Consider the following 14,943-nt stretch of genomic DNA (forward strand, 5'->3'; position numbering starts at 1 on the left):
AATGCCAACTTCATACTATTTATCTACATTGAATGAAACACACTTGTACAAACAATAGCGGCCTTCTCCTTGTGCAATATAGGATGTGATGTGGTCAATCATTTGGCAATCCAATTTTGGCACACTATGAACTATTTATTGGTTAAGTTCAGTACTTTGGGCGGCAAAAGCTTGGAGAGGATTTTTTTTTTTTCTTCCGTTTTACAGGAAATTATTAAGTTTACAGGACCTAATATTTATTTCACAGTCAAACTTGTACTATTGTATTGATAAATATTTAATGGTTTTGAGCTCATTGGTTATTGCCTTGTACATTTCATTTAAATGTTTTATTACTCTAAAAGTGTAGTGTGGTCCATTGAGGAAGGAAAAGAAGCGTGAAAAATCTTTCCAACCAGAGATGAGATAGAACTCAATTTCAATTTGGGGCAAAGAGAGGAAGAGGAAAAACAATCAACCATATATTTTTTTGAGGTCCGGACAGATTATTCTTGAACAAAGTTTCCATTCAGAAAAAAACATCTGGAAAACTCTATGAAAAATTTCAGAATTGTTTAAGCTGAAAGGCTCTTACAATGCCACAGATTCAAGATTATTTTGAGAGAGAAAAATAGATGATGATGTAAATTCTGACGTTTCTACAGACGACATTCCCTTAGTTTATTCAGTGGGAGACGGGTGGGGATAGGAGGAAAAAGGGACATCAAATGAGAACAATTTCTGTAATAGTGAAAGTGGGTATTTGGGTAAATGAATAAAATGAAAGAGCAATCTCTGAATAAAAAAGGACTCTCATTGCATTTATAAATGAGATTGAGCTTATGAATAAAAAAATACATCCCACAGTAAAATAAAAACAGCTTTTGTTTTTGCAGCTGGTAGCTGCAAAAGTTCAATACAGTAATTTTCACATTTTTCGTGATGAGCACTCCTTTTATATGCCCAAGAGTTTTTAGAGATCCACAATATAGTTAATGTACTGTCAATGTTTGTGAAATGACTAAAAACTATTCTAAATTACTGACACGTTAAAACATTTTTAAAAAGTCACAGTAGTATAAGCAAGCAAACAAACAAAATGGTGGTACATATTTACAAAACCAGATTAAAGAGACATGCCAGACAGTTGATCTGAATGCCAATCTACAAAGGGCACTAAAATACGACTGAAATAAAAATAGTTTGCCAGTTAGCTCAGGTTAAATTTGACTTGTTAAATTCTCATTGAATTGTAAATTGTTTCTACTTCTCTATTTGCAGTAGATAAAAGCCTCAAGTAGAAATTTTATAACTCTCTTCAAGGGTCCCTAGCCCCACTTCTATTAAATAGATAGCAAATAATTTTTTAAAATATCCTCTTGAAAAGGTATTAAATTCTGGGCTCCCCAAGGATATACATTTCCCCAAACAGCAGAACATATATTCATTAAATATGGTATTATTTTTTCAAACTACAGTACATTGTATGCATATGGATTCAAAGATCCTTTGCATTAACCCTTTGCCCACTTCTGATGGGCCCGCAATCCACAGATCAGGAATACCTGAATTCCCCAATAGACTCTTGGGGTCGGAATGTCCCACAAGGATTCTACCACTCATCTTGGTCTTGATGTCAAAACTTTTCTTGATCCCATTTGTCACGAGACCTAGTTATGCCCTAGTATTTAGCCTCAGATTCTCAATGACACAGTATTGACAGCCTGCAATAAATCACTCCTTTCCTGGGTTAGCTTAAGTGGGCCTAGACCCTGATTCCAAGGAACCCTAACAAGGTAAATCTCTTTGGTCCTTCACACATAGAGCTATTCACCTAGCAGACTGTAACATCAGTCCTGTGCTAAAGCCCCATCATATAGCATACAAAGTTTAGTTCCCCAGTTGGATTTTGCTATCAAATTCCCTCCAGGGTTCGTGGGCTGCTTTTCTTTCCTTCACTTGCTTGTCTTTAATCCCAATTCAGTTTTGATCTAAATTGGATTTATTGTCTCTCCTCCAAATCATGTGGATTCACTTTTCCTCTTTATGGGTTTGTGAAAGCAAAAGTAAGGGTCTTAATATGCTGTCACTTAAGAGTAGATATATTACTTTAAATACAAATGACATATTTAACTGGACATTCACACACATCAGAAAAGATAGGTTCCTGGCTTGGGGGCCTCAGCAGACAATCAGTCACTTGCAAAGAGCTTCCTCTTTTTGCTATTACCACATAGGCATGGATGGTTGAGCTGCTAGATGCTGATACTGAGCACATAAATGCAGCCAAAATAGTGAATTCACAGGATGATATGAAGATGATGAAATGATACACATAGCATTAGTCCATGGCCCTTCCAATTGCTGTAGCTATATTTTATAGTTCCTGGACGATAGGAAGGTTGTCGCTCAAAATGTTATTTGGTCACATTTTCATAGGGAAGTCCAAACATGTCATTTTTTTTTTTTTTTTCCAATCACCAGAAATCAGATTTAGGAAGACCTAACAATTCAAAATGTATATATATCAAAATTCCTATAACAAAACTGAGAGTACAAAAGGGAGGACAAGAGGACAAATCCACAACCATAGGTGGAGATTTTAACACTCTCTGAGTAATTGAGACCAGACAGAGAAAAGCACATATATAGAGGTAAAAATTATATATTTGAATTTGAATAACACTGCCAAACAACTTGAAATATTTGATACTTATAAAATATTTAATCCAACAACTGCAGAGCACATATCCTTTTCAAATTGTACATGGAATGTTGATCAAGATAGATCATATGCTCCTGCATAAAAAAAATCTCAATACACTTCAAAAGATTAAAATTTTACACTGCACTCTCCTATCACAGAAAAATTAAGTTAGAAATCAGTATACAAAGAGACAGAAAAGTAAAAAAAAATAGGAAATTAAACAACCACTTATAACCACTTATAAATAGTCCATATTCAAAGAATAAATCATAAGTAATCATATATGATAATGATTATAATTCAAATATAGTGTATCACAATTTGTTAGATGCATATAAAGGCATAAACAAGTATATAACCAGTCAGCTGCCTGTTTTTGTAAATAAAGTTTTATTGGAAACCAGCCACAATATTCATGTATATAGTGTCTATGGCTGTATTTTGACCTCAACAGCAGAGTTGAGTAGTGGTGACAGAGACTGTATGGCTTACAAACCTAAAATACTTACTGTCTGAATCTTTACAGAAAAAGTTTATTGACCCCTGAAATAATGCAATAGTTAAAGATAAATAGGTTTTACTTTCTGAGCCCCAGTTTCCTCATCTGTAAATGAAAGTATTAAAAGTAAAGACCTTAAAGGGATGTTATAAGAATTCAGTGACATAATATAAGTAAAGTGCTTAGCAGATTACCATTCAATTAATCTTAGCTATTATTATCAACAAAAAGGATAAATAGGTTTTAAAAGATTTAAGAAAGAAGATTTGTAAAAATTAACAATCAAGTTTTCTTCCTTAAGAAGGTAGAAAAGAAAGAAAATTAAATCTGAAATAAGTAGAAGGAAGGAAATAAAAATAAACTAGATCAATGAAGTAGAAAAATTAAATTAGCAAAGTTACATTGCTTCTGAAAGGCTAATAATATTAATAACTCAGCTAGATACAATAATAATATATTATATACAACAAAATATATATTATATGTTTTATATTTACATAACTGTAGATATAAAATATGTTTTATATAATATAGAAAATAATATACAACAATAATGTAATGTATTGTATGCAAATACATTTAATGTAATAATATTATTATAATACATAATAATAATATAGTATAATAATAGCAATATAACAATAAACTCATGGCCAAGAAATAGAGAAAACACAAACTACAAGTATCAGGAATGAATTAAAGCATGAAATAGATAATAAGCTAACTTTATAAATACTTTTATGCCAATAATTTCCACAATTTAGATGAAGCAGAAAAATTTCTTTTAAAACAGAACTTACCAAAACTGATAAAAGGTGAAAAGCATATCTAGAAGTCTAATATTTATTAAGAATTTGAATTTGTTATCATAAACTGTCTTAACAAAAAAAGTCAGGCAAATATGGCTTCATTCACATATGGTGAATCCTATTAAACATTTTAAAAAGAAACAACATATAAAAGTTAAACACACTTTTTCAGAAAATAGAGAGGGATGGTTTGTTAGCTTTCTTAATGAGGCCAGAGCAACTCATATCAAATATTTAAAATATATTAAAAGAAAAAATTATAGACAAATATTTCCTCATAAACATAGACATAGAAACATTAAAAATATTAGCAAATCAAATACAGCAACATAAAAGATAATAGATAATAACCAAGTAGAGTTTACCCCCTTTAAAAAACTAAAAAAATAGAACTATCATATGACCCAGCAATCCCACTACTGAGCATATACCCTGAGTAAACCATAATTCAAAAAGAGTCATGTACCACAATGTTCATTGAAGCTCTATTTACAATAACCAGGACATGGAAGCAACCTAAGTGTCCATCGACAGATGAATGGATAAAGAAGATGTGGCACATATATACAATGGAATATTACTTAGCCATGAAAGGAAAAGAAATTGAGTTATTTGTAGTGAGGTGGATGGACCTAGAGTCTGTCATACAGAGTGAAGTAAGTCAGAAAGAGAAAAACAAATACCATATGCTAACACATCTATATGGAATCTAAAAAAAAAAAAAAATGGTTCTGAACAACCTAGCGGCAGGACAGGAATAAAGCTGCAGACGTAGAGAATGGATTTGAGGACACAGGGAGGGGGAAGGGTAACCTGGGACGAAGTGAGAGAGTGACATTGACATATATACACTACAAAATGTAAAGTAGATAGCTAGTGGGAAGCAGCCACATAGCACAGGGAGACCAGCTCAGTGCTTTGTGACCACCTAGATGGGTGGGATAGGGAGGGTGAGAGGGAGACACAAGAGGGAGGGGATATGGAGATATATTTATATGTGTAGCTGATTCACTTTGTTATACAGCAGAAACTAACACAACTTTGTAAAGCAATTATACTCCAATAAAGATGTTAAAAAATAAATCAATCAATGTTCAAATTAGTAGAACAAGAAAAAAAATTACAGATTTAAGAAACAATTTGACAAAATCCAGCAGCCATTCTCCATAAAAATTATTGGCAACATAGGAAGGGAAAAACTTTTCCAAAAGAAAAAATGCATACCTAAAAAGATTTCACATCATGTTAATAATGAAATACTAAACTTTGACCCCCTATGTTGGAAAACAAAGCAAAGCCGTTTATGTCACTATCTTTATTCAACATTAGAATGGCATTCCTAGACATTGCAGTAAGGCAAGAAAAGAAATAAAATGCTTTCAGATTGGAAAGGGGAAAATCAAAGAGTTTTTACTTTAAAAGAGCAAACTTGTTGAAAAATTAAACCTTAGGACTTTCCAAAAAAGAAAAATTGGAAATAACAGATAAATTTAGCATGATAGAGTAGTATATTATCACCATTCAAAATTCATATTTATTTCCATATACTAGCCAGAAACAATTAGAAAAATAAATAAACCATTCACATCATCAGAAACATAAAATGCCTGGGAATACATTCATCAAAACATGCTTAACTTCTATTTTGAATGTTATACAACGTTGCATAGAGAAATTTAAAAAATTATGGAAAAACATATTCTGATTTTAGATTAGAAAAGTTAATATTGTTTAGACATTAATTCTTCCCAGACTTATTTACAGATTCAATACAACCCAGACAAAATTTCCAAAAAAGTAATTTTGTAGAAATTGAGAAGAGGATTCTCAATTCAGATGATGATGCTCCTTGAGGAAGTTTGGGAATGTGTGTGTATGTAGTGGGTGAAGGGGTTTATTTCTAAATGATGGGGGAGGAGCAAAAGGGAGTTTAATGGCTAGAGGACAGGGCTGTAATGAGAAAGATATTTCTACAAAATGAAGACACTCCTTATCTCTTTGAGAAATACAGCTGTAGGTGATTTAAATATAGAGCCATAAACTGTGATATCTAGAAGAGATTCAAATTAAGACCAAATTTTTCATTTTATGTAGAAAATTAAACCTAAAATGTTAATTTTGTTTGAAGTTATCAGATAGTTTTTGACAGACTCATTAAATTATTAAAGCTCAGATACATCAACTTCCAGTCCAGTACTCTTTCTGCTTTACCATCTCTCAGAACTCAGGTAAAATCTGAATTAAAAAAAAAAAAAAAAAAAAATGGACTCTTCAAGTCAAATAGTTGATCTTTGATGTTGACTTTAATCTTTGTAGGGAAAGCTGGGTTTTAAAGAAAGTGACAGGGTCATATAATGGAACACTACTAGCATTACAGCAAAACGATAGTCCAAAATTTAGTGATTTGAAACATGTTAACAAACATTTTATTACCTCTCATATTCTGTGGTTTTAGTAGACTCAATTGCATAGCTCTATTGGCCTCTGGGATACTTAAATGGCTGGATGTCTCTTCCTGCCATTTGCTTTCCAATGTTCCTCTTTCCACATGGTCTCTCCATGTGGTTTCTCCATCAGGGTAGTCAAACTTTTATGTGATGGCTCAGATTGTTAGGAGATGGTTCTTTAGGGGTCTTAAAGATTATGCACATCTTGTGAGCAAAAACACTGTTTCATTCTTCTGTTTATAAAGTACTAAGCAACTGAAACAGTGACTTGGTAAAATTACAAAAATGCTTAATGTTTCAATTTTCTTACTTGTAAATGTAAGGGTAATAACAGTGCTTACTTGCTAGAGTAATTGTAGCATTAATTGAGATAATATATGTAAAATTTCTAGCACTATATTGGGTACTGTATTTACATTATTATTGACAAATGTTCTAAAATTTTATATTGTGTCCTCACCTTTACCATTGTCCAGTTTTTGCCAAAATTGCGTTTTGTTTTCTCTGGGACTCTATGCTACTTCACTTTCTGTGAAGCAATCATAAAGCACAATCTATTGTTGATGCAAAATGAATTGAATTCCGCTCTAGCCACTAAATTTAAACTTTGAGCATTTCCTATTTTTCATAAGCAAAATGGTCTTATATCAACTCATCAACTAAAAAGTTTCCTATATGGGTTGTGATGAACTTTCTTCAAGTTTTAAGAGATAAAGATTTCTTCTGTTTTTTTGTATTATGTTTATTAGAAATCATTGTTTTCTTTAACCCTTAACCTGGCTTTATGGAATCCTGGGCTATTTTTACATTATGATATTATAAAACAAAATTATAAAATAAAATAAATTTAATACTCAATTAATAGAATAAAAATCAGATACAAATCTTTTTTTTTTTTTTTTTTTTTTGGTCCATGCCACGCGGCTTGTGAGATCTTAATTCCCTGACCAGGGATTGAACCCTGGCCCATGACAGTGAAAGCACAGTCTTAACCACTGGACCACCAAGGAATTCCCAGATCCAAATCTTTTAAGAGAAGTATTTCAGCTTTTTTCCTACTTTGGGTCTGTGGACATTGACTTTGTGTAGGAATTAAGGGTAGTTTGGTGCAAACACCAACTATACAACTGTTCAGAGAAATGTTTAGAGCATAGTTGATTCACAATAAAGATGTGTTGAATATCTGATCAAACTGCCTGGTAGGACACGTCTTTCTCCTTCCATAGAACTATATATGTATCCCTCTCACTGACGCTTCACCCTTAAAGAGAACAACCTTGCCATATAGAATATCCTCTCCATTATCTAATGGTCATGTGACTGGTCACATGAATGCAACTGACTTAGCCCTAGAAATGGCACATTGTCTCTTCTACTGCCATTCGTTGTTGAAACAATCCCAAGGTCCACCCATATTTCAGAGGAGAGAAAATAAGTTCCCCCTCTTTATGGAGGGGACTAATAAAGAGTTTATAACAATTTTTAAACGAATGTAGTCTGCCTTCTGGTCACAGACTGTTTACATTCTTCTCATGAACAAACATACTCACTGAATTCCAAGATCCTCAAAGTTTCACCTGATCAGGCTTGAAGACCAAGACCACATCATCTAAATCCAGTTCTGATGAGGAAAAAACTACTCAGGAGAAGCTCCCCTCAATCAAAGACCTCTGAACAGGAAGTAAAGGGAAAAATAATCCCCCTTGTCTCCTCTAACATAGAGTTACCACTGTAAATCAGGGACAGGAAAACTACTTAGATGCTTTTATGCAAAAGGGAGGAAATGAATGACACATTGCAGGTAATGGTCCATAGCAATTCTAAAGTAAAGATAGACCTGTGCCAACAACTGGGGCCCAGTCTATATGCCATGAATGGTTCTCCATGGCTCTTGTATCTGATCTCTGAGTCATGCTTCCTTTTTAATGAAAAATGGCATTAGTTTGCAATAATTAATTTTCCTAATAGAAGGTTGAGGGCTCAAAGGTCTCTTTTTCATTTTAGTTCAAGTTAATATTGCTTGTACTGGTACAGTTCTTAAAACACACACACACAACAAACCTTTGTGGCTTTCCTATAAATCTTACTCAGATTCATCCCATTATTCCAAAGCCACACACAGAAATCTCTGCAATAAAGGTCCCTTGCTACCTGAGCTAAGAGTTAGGGAGCTGTGATAAAATGCCCATAAGATTCTTAGAAGCCCTTTTTTTCTACTTAATAGAGTGTACAAAATACTGACAAAATTTTCTCAGGTTTTAACGAAGAGTGACATCTTTGACATCTTATGTACAGTTCCTTATGTCTGTATTGTACTGATAGCAGCCTGGATTTGATCTTTGTCCTGAGGCCGTTGTTTAATTTGAGAGTTTGCTATTACTGCTCAACAAACCACTCCACAATTTAGTGGCTTAAAACAATAATTTATCCTCCAAGGTTCTACTTGGGGATATCTTCTTTGAGGTGACTGTGGTAATTTGGGGCTGGTCCTAAAATTTTCCAAATGTCCAAGATGGCTTCTTCATTTATTTGTCTGGTGCATCAGCTAGTATGGAAGGAACACCTGCCCACTAGCTGGGCATCTAACTTGACATGTAGCATCTCCACCTGGCTAGCTTAGCTTTTCTTGCATTATGGCTGTCTCAGGTTAGTCAGAATTCTGAAACCTGAATAAATGATCCAAAAGAACCAGGTGGAAGCTGTAAGCCTTCTTGTAAACTAGCCCCAGAAATAATACTGTGTCATTCTTGCCATGTTTGATTGGTCAAAAATAAGTTAGCACATCACCAGGCCAGCCAAGAAGCAACAGGGCAGACTATGCAGGTGTATGAAGACTAAAAGGAGTGGTTCATGGGGAGGGGGAGAATTTTACAACTAGCTCCCACATTTATACAGCTAATAAGTGGCAGAACTAGAGTTTTAACCTTGATTTGATGGCTGCCAAAGTCTATACTTATAACCAATGTATTTTGCCCCTCTATTTCTTTTTTTAAAGGTTATGCATGTCAAGAAATTTGTTCATCTATCTATCTTATTGCTTTTGGGGAAGTATGGTTGTTAGTTTTATGTATCAACTTGTTTAGGTTCTAATGCACAGTTATTTAAATGAACATTAATCTAGGGGTTGCTGTGAAGGTATTTAATAGATGCAGTTAACATCTACGATCAGTTTACTTTAAAAAAAGATTATCCTCACTAGTGTGGGTGGGTGTTATTCAATCAGTTGAAAGTTTCTGAAAATCAAAAACCTGAGGTATCCTGGAGAAGAAGAAATTCTCCCTCAAGACTGCCTCTGAGGGACTTCCCTGGCAGTCCAGTGGTTAGGACTCCGTGCTTCCATTGCAGGGGACACGGGGTCAATCCCTGGTCATGGAACTAAGATCCACAAGCTGTGCAGCATGGCCAAAAATAAATGAATAAATAAAAAAGGATGGCATCTGAGTTTACAGCTTGCTGGCCTGCCCTACAGATTTGATATTTGCCAGACTCCACAATTATATGAGCCAATTCCTTAAAATTAATCTTTTTATATGCATGTGCACATGCATAATAATTACATGTATATATAAGAATATATAATGTATATATGCATATTTTATTATATGAAATATATAAATGTATATGTGTATAATATGTATACTGTTGTACATTGTTATATAATGTTATATAATGTTATATGTGAGCCTATACACATTTGTATATATAAAGTATATATTCATATTATATAATAGCATATTATACTATTACATAAATGTAGATGTATATATGTAATATAGGCATATGTATGTTTATATAAATATAACCTATTGTTTCTATTCTCTGGAGAACCCTAAGTAATACAGGGGTATGTACTTAGCCTGACTATTACAGGGATACGTACAAGGGAATGGCATTTAATTTGGGACCACAGAAAACTAGTTCACATTTGTGGGTTTAAACTGCCTCGTTTTGTAAATCTCACCATTTCAAAAGGCTCTATCTGTGTATGTAGCAAAGTAGCCTTTAAAGTGCTTTTATGCACTGATGGCAAGTGTCTTTAAAACTTAAAAAATAAAAGCAGATTCTATATTATTCATACAAAAGGCCATTAGAATATGGTGGTATCTTTATAATACCAAAGCATCCACAATTCCATCGTGTATCTAACAAGTTGAGCAAATAGAAATGAAACAAAACAAAAAGCATAATATGTATAATTTGGCATTAAAGAAAAGATACAGAACAACAGGATGCAGTCGTGACAATATCATATCATATCTGCATAAAAGTGTTTTTGTTGGTTTGGGCAAATCTAGACAAAGCTTAACCTAATTAGAAAGTAGATTTGCATGACTTTTTGGCAAAATGCACTGAATGGGATGGAGGTACTGCTAGAGCTTTGGGGCTTTTGCATTAAGCTCCAGCTGGGCCCAGCAGACACTGTCCAAAAGATGACCTCCAAATAATTAAATGATTTCCATATGTTTGCTCATGTCTACTCTTCTAATTAGAGTGTTGCCATCTTTTTCCAAGCCCACTGCTTCTTACTGTGTTGGAACAGTGCTTAGAGGAGATTCACAACTGGAAACCATCAAATATTCTACAATTGAATGGTTTCAAAAAAACAGAAAACTACAACAGTTGGTCCTTTAAAATGGAGCCATTTTAAGTATGATACCATTAGCTTGACTTTAGGTTAGAGAACTCTCATTTGGTTTGGGTTTTTGGAATCAGGTAGTTTAAAGAATAAAATTGTTTGAAAAATGGTGTTTCATTGATAACTAAGGGAAAATAAATGAAGTTCTGTATTTCTCAAAATAAAACTTAGTATCCACCAACTTTTTACAGTAGAATACATTTTCTACTGACAGAGAGCATATGCAACGTTAATTTTGAACATCTTATTCGAAATTTCTTTAAATAAGAGAATACGATTAGGTTTTCAATCAGCCCTTATTGATTATGTGAATACATAGATTTTAATAAAATATAACAGAGCTACTAGAACACATGGTATGAAATGCTGTATCAAAGATGTTGTAAATCAGAGCTTTTACAACATGAAGGAGGTTAACTTCAATATGATTATTCTAAAATTTATGTACCACCCTTCTTCTATTTCATGCAGGGAACACTTTTTCAACATCTATCTATAGTCAGTTTAAGAATTATGACCTGTCTCTTTCCTGTATGCCAGCAGTTGGCAAACTAAGGCCCTATTTTGTACATGAAATATTTTGGGGACACAGCCATGCCCATTTGCTTCTGTATTGTCTATGGCTACTTTTTGCTCTCCAACACAGAACAGAGTAGTTGTGACAGAGATGGTATGGCCTGCAAGTCAGAAATATTTACTATCTGATCCTTTACAGATAAAGTTCGCCAACTCCTGTTTATAATGAAAAGGTAATAAAAAGAGCACCACCTAACTGGATACATTTATTCATTCATTCTATGAACACTTTTTGAGCATTTACTGTGTTTCAAGACTGTGTTATACAATCTGTCTACAAAGATGAACAAGACACCAAAACTGACTCTAAAGATCGAATGTTCCACAGAAAGAGAGTCATGAAATTAAACAACTGCAATGTAGTACAATGGATGCTGTAAGAAGCAGGTTTGAATTTTACATTAGAGAAGAAGACAAAGCAACTAACTGTATAGGAGCAGGGAAATGGTGATATTTGATCAGCATCTTAACGTAGAAACTTTCATTCACAAGGTTGGATAAGAATGATATTCAGACAGAAGGTAATGCATGTGTTAGCCCCTGGAAGAGTGAAACATTGTCTTCTGTAGAAGGATTATCAAGTGTAAGAGTTAGAGCTGTGACCCACAGGGAGTAACAATAAATAGAACTGCATGTGTGGACCAGGGCTCTATTCAATACTAAAGCATTTACTGATGGGTTATGGGGAATCATTGGAACAGTTTAGAAAAGGAAGCTGCATGATCACATTTGCATAACATGATAACTCAGGCAAGCATTTAAGGATTGACAAGAGTGAAGAATAGATAGGAGTTATAAGAATATAAACTAAGGCAAGGTATTAGGTTCATGTTAGTAGGAAGTTATAGAAACCCAACTTGAATTGACCTAGGCAATATATATGTCTATATATACATCTATATCTATATCTATGTATCTATCTATCTAAAACCAGGCTTATTCATTTGGATGCCATCCACAGATCCAGATCTGTATTCCCCCAGCTCAATGTTGTCAATAAAGGAAAACTTCTGCTTTCCATTAGTTCTAAGCAAATTAACCCAACTCTTTGCTAGATTTTGTTCTCATGCCATCCCTAAGTAAACCACTATGCCCTGACTTAAAATGAGACAGGAATTTTTACGCATGCATGATTTTGAAGTGACAAGCAGTAACATATATTAACTTTTTAAAGTTTTATCAAGGATTTATTTTAGTTCAGTTGAGAATATATTGTCTGATTGTTACATGGTGCCAGGCAGTGAGTGGTTGGAAATGCAGTGTTGGAGAAGCTGCGTCTGCTTTTGAGGATCTTTTCATCTAGTAAATGAGAGGAAAAGTCAGTAGGTGAATAAAGATATAAGCAAGGTCAGGTTTCTGAAGAATACGAGAGAACCAAGTAGGAGAGGCAGGCGTTGTCAGGAAGGCCACCCAGGAGTAGAATTGTCTAAAATGAGAATTGAAGGGGAGTAGAATCTAGCCAGGGTAGGGAAAGAAGCAGGTTGCAAATAGACAAAAGGGAAATATACAAATCCTTGGCATTGAGGCCAACTTAAAGGGGAGGGTAGGCATAAGCAGAGATGGATTCCAAGGTATAAGCCAAAACCAGACCATGAAGGTTAGAGACACTCTGATAAAACACTTGAACTTTATTTTGAGGGAAATTTGGATCAACTGGATAATTTTAAGTTGGTGGAAGATCATGATCAGATGTGCTCTTTAGGACAAACACTCGCTATATTGAGATCGTTTAGTGTCCTTTGGAATCTCATTTCAAGCGAACAGCAGGCAGGTAGACAGCTTATTTCAACTCAAAGAATGGAGAGATTCAGAGCAGGCACAGTACAGCTGTTCTTCCACTCACGGTGTAACCCCTCTGAACTTCAGCTTGTTTCCTCTGTGTAAGGGGAATAATAATATTTCCTACTTTATAGGATTGTCTGGGAAACAACTGAGATAATGTAATGCAAGAACTCTATAATAAAGCCGAACACATAGGAATTGCTCAATAAATTGACTCTATTTTTATTATCATCATTATTATTATTATGAGTAATTTTTCAACAATGTTTTTCAAGGCATTCTATTATTCTGTGATGTTCCATAGATCTTGAGATTGTGTGGGAGAGGGAGAGGGCGACCGAATGAGAAAGAGAGAAGAATGAAGAGCAAGAATGGGAGAGAGATGCTTATCTGCCTCAGAGAACGGGGAGATTTCATTTCAATTGATAGGAAGAACTGTATAAATTCTATCATAAATAAACATTATGTTTACAGTTAGCAAAATGCATTAACCACTGGGGTGAAATGAAGCAGCTGCTTAACAGAGCAGAGCCTCTCTGCAGGGGGAAAAGAAGACTTTAGTTAACCGAAACCATAGGCCCCGTTGTTACTCAAAACACGTTTCAGGTAAAGATCATAATGTGTATTTTCACAGTATTAATTTAAAAAGCAAACTATTATCTAGAGGTAAATTAAAATGAAGAAGCTGTTTGATTAAAACTTCTATGGACCAAACATTACCGGTAACTAGTCTCATAGAATCCAAGTGGAAATCAGGGTTAAGAGAAAAGCAGATCACATATACCCACAGTGACACACAACTAAATTTGCATAGTTTTACAATTTTCACTAATGAGAGAATAGCCACTTGGTTTTATAAAGCAAATCAGGGAAGTGTATTGATAATTCTAGTTGTTTCTCACTCCCTAAAGAATCTAGCAAATATTATTTTGGTATAATAAGACTTCTTTAAGAGACGCATGGCTTTAGTCAAAATGTCATGGAAATCTCTTCCTTCCTTTTCCAAACTTTTTTTCATCCCTGTTTGTGTCTGTGCCACAGCCATCATATATGCTTTATGGTTAGATGAGGACTCTTCTCCCTTTAAATGTGATGCCCAAAGACCAATATAGACACGTTGCTGGCTTTGTCTTTAACAATGTAGAGAGGTGATATCTGGAGTGCTTTGAAACATATCACAAGCCCTCAAATATGCCGACCAACACACCTGAAACTCCCCTATTTTGGTGGGTTACACAGCGGTTATTCAGGAATTCTATTTTTCAGACTAAAATACAATTATCTCTAGAAGAAAAGATAGTAATAAATTCCATAGGGCAACTGAATTGATTAGACCCCTTTCCTTTTTTGCAGAAAAGACTGAGGGTGGTGGTGGGCAAATAGACCAAAGGAGAAATTCAAATAGAGGAAAGGCCCAGAATAAGGAAACATAGTCTTTGGGAAAGAGGAACTGCTACTAAAGATGCCTGTTAGGGCTCATCATAGAACAGACAACCCTATAGCTTGCT

Source organism: Balaenoptera borealis (genome assembly GCF_965194805.1).
Source record: "Balaenoptera borealis genome assembly, chromosome: 3".
In the NCBI taxonomy this organism is placed as follows: domain Eukaryota; kingdom Metazoa; phylum Chordata; class Mammalia; order Artiodactyla; family Balaenopteridae; genus Balaenoptera; species Balaenoptera borealis.